Consider the following 9,536-nt stretch of genomic DNA (forward strand, 5'->3'; position numbering starts at 1 on the left):
GTTCCTCTGCCTTTTGTAAAACCAGCTTGAACATCAGGAAGTTCACGGTTCACATATTGCTGAAGCCTGGCTTGGAGAATTTTGAGCATTACTTTACTAGCGTGTGAGATGAGGGCAATTGTGTGGTAGTTTGAGCATTCTTTGGCATTGCCTTTCTTTGGGATTGGAATGAAAACTGACCTTTTCCAGTCCTGTGGCCACTGCTGAGTTTTCCAAATTTGCTGGCATATTGAGTGCAGCACTTTCACAGCATCATCTTTCAGGATCTGGAACAGCTCAACTGGAATTCCATCACCTCTACTAGCTTTGTCCAGCCAATAGCCAGTGAGAAACCAAGGCCTTAAAAATCCAATACCCCTTGACAAAGTAAATTCTGCCAACAACCAAGAAAGCTTAGAGGAAATCCTTCTTCAGTCAATCACTGAGATGACTCCATTCCTGGCTGACACCCTGACTGCTGCCTGCGAGACCCTGATACAGAAGGCCCACCTAAACTGTGTCCAAATTCCTGACTTCTGGAAACTGTGCCCTAATAAATACATGTTTCAAGCGGCTAAATTTGTGGTAATTTGTTATGCAACAATAGATAACTAATGCACCCTCCTTAGAAATTCTGCTGAACATTCACGTCTTTTTAAACTGTTTGGCAGGGACTTCCCTGGTAATACAGTGGCTAAGACTGTGCTCCCAGTGCAGATCCCTGCTGGGAACTCTTGATCCCTGGTCAGAGAACTAGATCCTACATGCCACAGCTAAGAGTTCCTAAGCTGCAACTAAAGATCCCATGTGCTACAACTAAGACCCAGCACAGCAAAAGAAATAAATATTTTAAAATAAATAAATAAACTGTCTGGCAGTTTCTTAACAAGTGAGATATACCAGTTTTGTTGTTGTTTAGTTGCTCAGTTGTGTCCGACTCTTTTGCAACCCCATGGACTGCAGCCCACCAGGCTCCTCTGTCCGTGAAATTTCCCAGGCAAGAATACTGAAGTGGGTTACCACTTCCTTCTCTGGGGGATCTTCCTGACCCAGGGATCAAAATGGCATCTCCTACATTAACAGGCAGATTCTTTACCACTGACTGAGCCACCAGAGAAGCCCAAGATATACCATACAACTTGCTTAAGGTCCTACTACCAAGTGACAGAGCTGTGACTAGAGCCCAGTCAGTCAGTCATAGAGGCTGGACTCTTCACTACCACCACCACCACCCCATTCTACTCTGTATCTCAGACCACTTGTGTACTAGGTAAAAGCATACTCAGTTCACTAAAGAAGGATAGGTTCATTCACCCATTTAACAAATATTTAGGCATACATGCCAGTTATTGTTTGAAATGTTAATGATATAATGGGGAAGAAAATATATACATGGTACCTGCTTTTATGAAGCTTACATTCTGGTAAGAATTTAGGTTTAAAGAACAGGATTCTAAAATAAAAATATTTATCCTTTATTCATATATTTATCCAAATATTTACACAAAAAAGTCACAAGTTGCATAGTGGCCAGATCTGCTTTAACTAGCTAGAACAGTGGTTCCTAAACTTGTCGGCACTTCAGAACCCTGTTGGGATCTTTTAAAAATTCCTAGGCCATATCCCCAGGCCATTAAATCACAACCTGGGGTTAGAGGTGGTGGTTGGGAGGCGGAACAAAGACATCAGTACTTTGCAAAGTTCTACTGGAGATTCCAGTGTAAAGACAAGTTTGGAAAATCACTAAGCTTGAGTTTTTATCTGTCTAAATAACGATAAAGTTCATTCATGGTGACACAGAGTGAGGTAAAAGAAAGAAAAACAGAAAAGAAAAAAACCTGTATATACTTGCCCTTCCCTGAATGACAGATTTGCAAGGTAAAGGTAGCTGTGATTGTTTTCCCCAGTGTTATGAATTCTAAGAATATTAGAAACAGAGCCAAATAATTATTTTCCTTCTTGGATTTTTCCATGCCTCCATTCTCCACCAGAATCACAGACAAATGAGATACTCACTTTTTCATCTTTTCCTGGTATTTTCCAGAAGCCAACAAAGAGTCTGCCATATAATATATAATCAACATAACTGATAAAGACATGACAATTGCTTTTCTAGTAAGCAGATCTTATTTAACTGAGTCACTTTGGGTCCAATCCACATGCCAAATGCAGCTTGCTAAAGTAAATACCCTGCGGACATTGAGATCAAAATGGCTTCTTTTTTAAAAAAGCTACTTCTTAATTCAATCCTTCGTTTAGGTTGAAAACAAATATTTTATAACTCAAACTTGGATTTGTATACTACAGAATCAACAGACCTGTTTAAGAACTCTCTGACCACTCTCAGAAAAGATAGTTAGAGGCTGAGTAGGAGCCCTCTCCATTCCATCCAGGACCTAGACAGAAAGGAAAAAGGGCAAAGAGGAAGAAGAGAAACATCAGAAAGACAAGACTTAATATAATCAAAATAAACCTATTCAAAGCAAATTTTTGTGACTGGACAAATTCCTTCTCTCTACCCCGTTTCTGCTAATTTCAGTCTAGAAAGAGTTGTAAAAAACATGAGATTACCTATAGCCACAAGTCCAGTGATTTCTTTTAAAGGAAAGCTTATTATGATCACCAAGGAAGCTTTTTCAAAATACAACAGCAATGGGTATACCAGTATGTTCATTTTATAATTCACTATCGTTACGACCTGTACACTTTGTATTGTGTTATACTTTCAGTGACAAATATTTAAAAAAAAAAAAAAAACAATAACAAAGAAAAACCAGATATATTTGTTCTGGGCAGAAGCCCTGAAGGATTCTAATTAAGAAGGTAGCAGATACAGTCTCACAGAGGTTACAACATTTGCCCTAGGTCACATATGTAGTTAGCTACTGACTTAGTCCTTCAAGTCATTTTCCTACTCGTTCTGTTGTAAAAGTGTAAATAAGCTAATAATATTCAACTTTTAAATTTAACATTTACTTTCCTACTTATTCTCTGAAAAAAAATTATTACAAATGACAACTGCAAAAAACAAACAAGTAAACAAATGGAAAACAGATGTCCTGGGTTCACAACTGTGAAACACAGGGTAACAGAATGAAAAAGAGCTAGGTTGAGCATGGCAGGATGAGTGTGCTCCAAGTTCTAGTTGTGACCTTCCCATAAAGTTCTACGAATTGGGGCAGGGTGCAAGCTCTCTGTGCCTGTGTGTGCTCAATCACATCTGAATCCTTGTGACCCCATGGCCAGGCTCCTCTGTCTATGGAAATTCCCACGCAAGAATACTGGAGTGGGTTGCCATTTCCTCTTCCAGGGGATCTTCCTGACCCAGGGAGAGAACCCGTGTCTCCTGCACCTCCTGCACTGGCAAGTGGATTCTTTACCACTGTGCCACCTGGGAAGCCCTATGATTCCTAAATTATAAAGTCAGAGGATGGATCACTAAGCTAGAACTACAGAGGATTACAGGTTCCTTCTAGGTTTAAAAAAAACTCAAGGAGTATTTATACCCCTGGAGTAGGAAATGGCAACCCACTCCAGTATTCTAACATGGAAAATACTATGGACAGAGAAATCTGGCAGGTTATAGTCCACGGGATTGCAGAATCAGACATGACCAAACATGCACACACAACAACAAACACATGGTTTCACTTTAACAAATAATCTCGCTACTCAAATGTTTTAAGTAGCTTTGTAAAATAAGAATCCTAGAATTCCTAGGTCATCTGCCTCATGAAAGTGAAGTCGCTCAGGCGCGTCCAGCTCTGTGAGACCCCATGGACTGTAGACTACCAGGCTCCTCTGACCCCATGGACTGTAGACTACCAGGCTCCTCTGTCCACAGGATTTTCCAGGCAAGAGTACTGGAGTGGATGCCACTTCCTTCTCCAAACACAAGTATATTCTTCAGCTTGTGTAAAATACAAATCTCCTAGGTTTGTTGTCTAGATGCAAATAATATAGACAATATCCTCACTACTTTACCACCACCATCACCATTAGACTTTTTTTGCATGAGTTAAACTTTACGTTTTGAAATCATTTCAGACTTAAAGAACACAAGACAGTTTTTTAAATGGAAAATATATGTGTAAAGAAGTCCCTCGTAATTTTTTTTCATAATTTCTATCTATTATAATTTGAATACTTTCAACGGATGCATTTGTTCAACCTTCCTTTACCAATCACCTACTATGTACCAGGCTCTCTGCTAAATAGATTCCTGCTCCTGAAGTTACTATATAAGAAACAAAAAAATTGTGGAATGGATAATTTAAATAAGATTTTCATGAATGCCTACGTCTGGATACTACACCTCTACCGCTTTAAAAGTTAAGTTGGCCTTTAAACCACATAGCCTTCAATGTTTCAAGATAAGGCATTTTTAAAATTGTATTAATACACAGTTAAATATAAACTGTCAAAGACAATTTGCCATGGCACAACTAGTGTAAGATCCAATTCTATCCTCCTTACATCATTTCATAAGATTCTTATAAAAACTCTTACATGTTTCCTGTTCCTCAGTCCAGGGCTCCCAAGGGAAAACTTACGTAAACCTCCAGTCAAATCACAGAAACGCAGTGCCCTGAAAAAATGAACAAAACTCCTGCTGAGGAGACTGGCGTTTCACTACCGTAAACTTCCTGGTTTGCTCTTTGTAGGCATAATAGACGACTGAAGAGATTAGGGAATATTAACATTAAATCTAAATTTCAATCCTGACATTTTATTAATAGTATAAGAAACAAAAGATAAATTTGTGAAATACAATCTTTACCTCCAAGTCTTTTCATTTTTCTTATATTTCGTATTCATAAAAGAACAGATGCAACATATGTGTAATTATGAAGCCTCATAATAAAATAAATATTTGTGTGAAAAATATGTGAAATACAAAATCTGAAATCCCTAAACTAACACAGATACATACAGTTGACCCTTGAACAGCTCAGGAGTCAGGTGCTCTGGTCCCAGGAGCATTCAAAAATCTGAGTATAAGTTTACAGTCAGCCCTCCATATTTGTGGTTTTACATTCATGGATTCTACCAACTATGGATGTCTAGCACTGCAGTAGGTATTTACTGAACAAAATCTGCATATAAGTGGATTGGCACAGTCAGACCATGTTGTTCAAAGGTCAACTGTAGTTAATAATTTTAATTGAGCATAATCAGCAGAGTAAGTCAGAGGCTCAACGAGAGTTTTCCCATCTTGTTAGATACAATGGTAAGAGGATAAAGTAAAATTTAGAAAAAAACTACACTATACATCATGTTCTAATAGTGAACCACTACATTCTTTCATTCAGAATAAAGCTTCAGTCAAAAAACTGTGCAAGAGGACTTCCCTGGTGGTCCAGTGGTTAAGCTTCTACACTTCCAAAGCAGGGGGCATGAATCCGATCCCTGGTTGGGAAACTAAGATCCTGCCTGCCTCGAGGCCAAAAAAAAAATTCTAGTCTTTTAATCCATGCTGTAATATACAAATGACACTGAAATGTTGACCAAATCTTACAATGTAGGAAGTAATAATTTAAAAAAAAAAAAAATCCCTAAACATAACTTGACAAGATTCTGAGCAACATCAGAGGGCCCCAGGTCCAATACCCTCATGGAACACACAAAAAAAATTAAGGCCCAAGTAAATAATTTGTCCAAAGCTTCTCAGTAGGAGGGAAGTCTTTCATTTCATGTATGACACTTCTTTCAAAAGAAATACTTCATTTTAAAAGCAGCAGCAAAGTATGTTATATAATGATAATGAACGTTGCCCTGCCTTAAGAAAGTGTTGGAAAACAACTTTTAGAGAACAATGGCTTTCTTTCTCTATTAAGTTTCTAACAAGAAACTGTTAAATCATGAAATCTGGGCTCTAAATTACAAAAAGTCCTTAGACCATCATTCTAAGAGTCTGCCAGTGTTTCTTTTTCTCCACTATCTTAGCATACAATCATCCCTCAGTATCCATGAGGGATTGACTCCAGGACCATCCCCTCAAAACCAACATCCACAGATGCGCAAGTCCCTCATATAAAATGATGTAGTATTTGCATATAACAGCACATCTGATCCACATACTAGAAATCATCTTTAGATTACCTATAATACCTAACACAATGTAACTGATATGTGAACAGTTGTCAAAACAGTTGTAAATACAAGGTAAATAGTTTCCAGTCCTGAGAAATTCAAGTCTTGCCTTTCAGAACTTTCTGGATAATGCTTTCAATCTCTGGCTGGTTGAATCTGCAGATGAGGAACCCACAGAAAGGAGAGTAAAATGTATTCAAAGACAGTTTTGTCAGGCCTTTTTTTTTTTTTTGCTTTATACCCTTATAATTGTCACGTTCTTTTAAAAATCAAACACTGAAGTCCTTAGATCAGCTTTCAAGTTCTGTAGCTACCATTTCATCATAATTGATGACCCAGAATATACTTGACAAACCTGCAGACAGAATTGTTATTAGATGAATACACTATTATTTTCAAACACAGGTACAGCATCCAAATTGACTTGGAAAAACCAGAAAAGCATTTCTTCAAAATCAAGAGAGATTGTTTAAAATAATTATATCCCTAAACAATGAAGAAAGAAGTTTTGATCAAGAGAAGAAATTCAATAGCACAATAAACAGGCTCATCTATATTAAACAACAAAGAAATTTTTGCCCAAGTTGCAAAAATGAGAAATACAAAATTTAAAATTAACAAGACAAAAATATAGAAAAAAAAAATTAGAATTATTAACTTCAGTGTAATGGTGGTGACCAAGACATGAACCTAGAAATCATAAAGAAAAAGACTGATAGACATGATTAGATAATTAAAATAGTCTATATGTCAAACAAACCACAAAGTCAAAAGCCAACTGAGAGACCGGGATAATATATCTGCACCATGTGACAAAAAAGGGGTTAAGACCCCAAATACACAGAATAGCTATTTAAAGCTGATAAAGAACTGGCGAAGTTGATAAAGACAGCCAAATGAAAAACTCAAGAGTACAAGAAACAAAAATAAATTCTGAGTGTTTGGGGGCTGGGTTTGTAAAACAACTTATGAATTCAGGACTTAACTCTCTTTCAAAAAGAAAAAGAAATTGTTTTATTCCAGAGCTTTACGCTTCTTAGTTTTGCCTGCTTACAATGATTTTTAAAAAGCAAACATCACAGGATTCTGTCAAAGAAATGTCCCCTACTGTATATATATCTGCAATCTGTAAGGTTTTTCTTGGTTAAATTATATTTGACTTAAGCTATACCTTAAAACTTGAAATTTATCTTTTATAACGCATCATTCTTTGTTACACTATATAAAATTTTTAAATGCACAGTACAAACTTAAAAGGAAAATATCAAATCTACACTGAACAAACGGTCAAACGAATGAAAAACTAGCTCAAGACTAAAAAATACTCATCAATGATAAAAATAAAAAACACATTTTCTACTCACAAAAGAAAAAAAAAACACAACTTCACAGGAGAGATCTGGCAGTTACAATCTTAACCCTATGATAAAAGTTAACATCAACGGAGGAAAACCAGACATTTATGCACCTCGTGATATGATGCGATGTAAAAAAATGTATTAAATATTTTTGTCAAAATGTTAGGCTACAATCTAATCACGTCTTAAACCTTCCAGTTGAGGAAAATACAAGGAACAAGTTAAATGCCACAAAGAAAACAAACAGGCATATTCAGGATGTGGGACAAACAAGAAAAATGCTCAGGTCTCGACAAATCAATGCCTTGGAGGGTAGGGGGAGGTGAGAGAGCAGATAAGAAATGGGAAATGCTTCAGATTTAAAAAAAAAAGACTACAAAAATAACAAATACAAATACAATGCATAGTTCTTAAATTGATTCCACTTCAAATAAGTCAGTTGTAAAAGTCATTATAGAAACAACTGGAGAAACAAATAGAAACTTAATGTTTGAAACATTAAGGAATTATTGATAATTTTGTTCCCTGTGATAATGGTGTTGCAATAATGTAGGAAAATGTTCTTATTTGTGAGAGATGCATGCTAAAGTATTTAAAGGCATACTATTATGATGTCTTTATTTTAAAAAGGTTTAACCTAAGAAGTATATTAGTAAATGTATGGCAACATACTGAATTGTTCATTGAACTATTTCTGGAAGGGTCTTTTGGGAATGTTTGAAATTTTTTTCATAATAAAACATATAAAATATCAAAAATCCCACAAAACTGTGATATATCACTATTACGTGTGTAAGCCTGCTTAGTTGCTCAGTTTTGTCCAACTCTTTGCAACCCTTTGGACTGTAGCCTGTCAGGCTCCTCAGTCCATGGGATTCTCCAGGCAAGAATACTGGAGTGGGTTGCCATGCCCTCCTCCAGGGGATCTTCCTCATACAGGGATCAAATCCCTGTCTCCTGCATTGCAGGTGGATTCTTTACCCACTGAGTCATCAGGGAGGCCTCAATCACTATTACAGTAGAAGAAAAAAATGATAAAATCTACTGTTAACTATAGTAGAACTGTATAAACTGGTAGTTTACTAAAGAATAATCTAACAATATAGCGAAAAAGTGATATCCTTAGACCGAACTGAATTATTTTAGGAAATATAGTCTAAGAAAAAAATGGGGGGGAGGATAAAAAGCTGTTCAGTTCAGTTCAGTTCAGTTGCTCAGTCGTGTCCGACTCTTTGCGACCCCATGAATTGCAGCACACCAGGCCTCCCTGTCCATCACCAACTCCCGGAGTTCACCCAGACTCACGTCCATCGAGTCAGTGATGCCATCCAGCCATCTCATCCTCTGTCGTCCCCTTCTCCTCCTGCCCCTAATCCCTCCCAGCATCAAGGTCTTTTCCAATGAGTCAACTCTTCACATCAGGTCAGTGGTATAATTTAGAATTGCAAATAAAAAATAAAAACAAACTGGAAATCATCCAAATGCCAAATAACCAGAGAGTATTTAAACTTTACTGCAGATTCATTAAAAATGATGACTATGTTGACATGTAGAAAAGTGTATCAATATAATGCCAAATGAAAGACTATAAAAAACTATATGAAAAGACTGTATGCATATGATGACTAGGAAGTTATGTTTGTTTGTAATATTTAAACATAATTTTTAAAATGTCATGAAGACACATGCTCTTAGAGAAAATATGTGCGATGCAAATACAGAACCAGGAAGAAATGCCTGGGCACAAAGAAGGAAATGCACCTGAGCACAGCTGTTGACCACAATTTGAATGAATAGTCATAATTTAATGTCCACAGTCCTACTGTGGACAAAAGTCAACAGAACTATCATTGTAAGGATACAGAAAAGAATATCACTGGCTTGGATAGTACATAATCTTCCTCAGTTCTTTCCATTAGTCAGATGTTTTTAAAAGACATGGAAAGAAACTGAAAATGGTTCAGAGAAAAATCAAGAGGCAAAAAATAGGATGGAAAATCAGTGATTCTGAAGGAAAGTTTGAAGGAAAAATGAATAACAACATGATTATAAATCCAAAGAGAGGCTTCTGAATAGAATAGAGACCCTAAAAATGCAGCTGTGTAT

At 36.7% G+C, this 9,536-nt stretch overlaps 1 protein-coding gene across 3 annotated transcripts in view; it reads right to left on the reverse strand.

Annotated features, from left to right (window-relative positions):
* Window positions 1-8,281, reverse strand: part of NCOA6 (nuclear receptor coactivator 6) — an 84,217-nt gene extending 75,936 nt beyond the window's left edge. Inside the window, exons 1-2 of one of the 3 annotated variants that reach the window (XM_010854881.1) lie at window positions 4,489-8,281; window positions 2,298-2,375 (exon numbers count right to left, since the gene is read on the reverse strand). The gene's annotated coding sequence lies outside the window, so the exon portion shown is untranslated. Of the gene's footprint in view, window positions 1-2,297; window positions 3,244-4,488 lie in introns of those variants that run through there. The other 2 variants (XM_010854882.1, XM_010854884.1) reach the window with 2 other exon arrangements.
* Between the last annotated feature and the right edge of the window lie 1,255 nt (window positions 8,282-9,536).

The sequence above is a fragment of the Bison bison genome, unplaced genomic scaffold (genome assembly GCF_000754665.1).
Source record: "Bison bison bison isolate TAMUID 2011002044 unplaced genomic scaffold, Bison_UMD1.0 scf7180017864352, whole genome shotgun sequence".
Taxonomy (NCBI): Eukaryota; Metazoa; Chordata; class Mammalia; order Artiodactyla; family Bovidae; genus Bison; species Bison bison.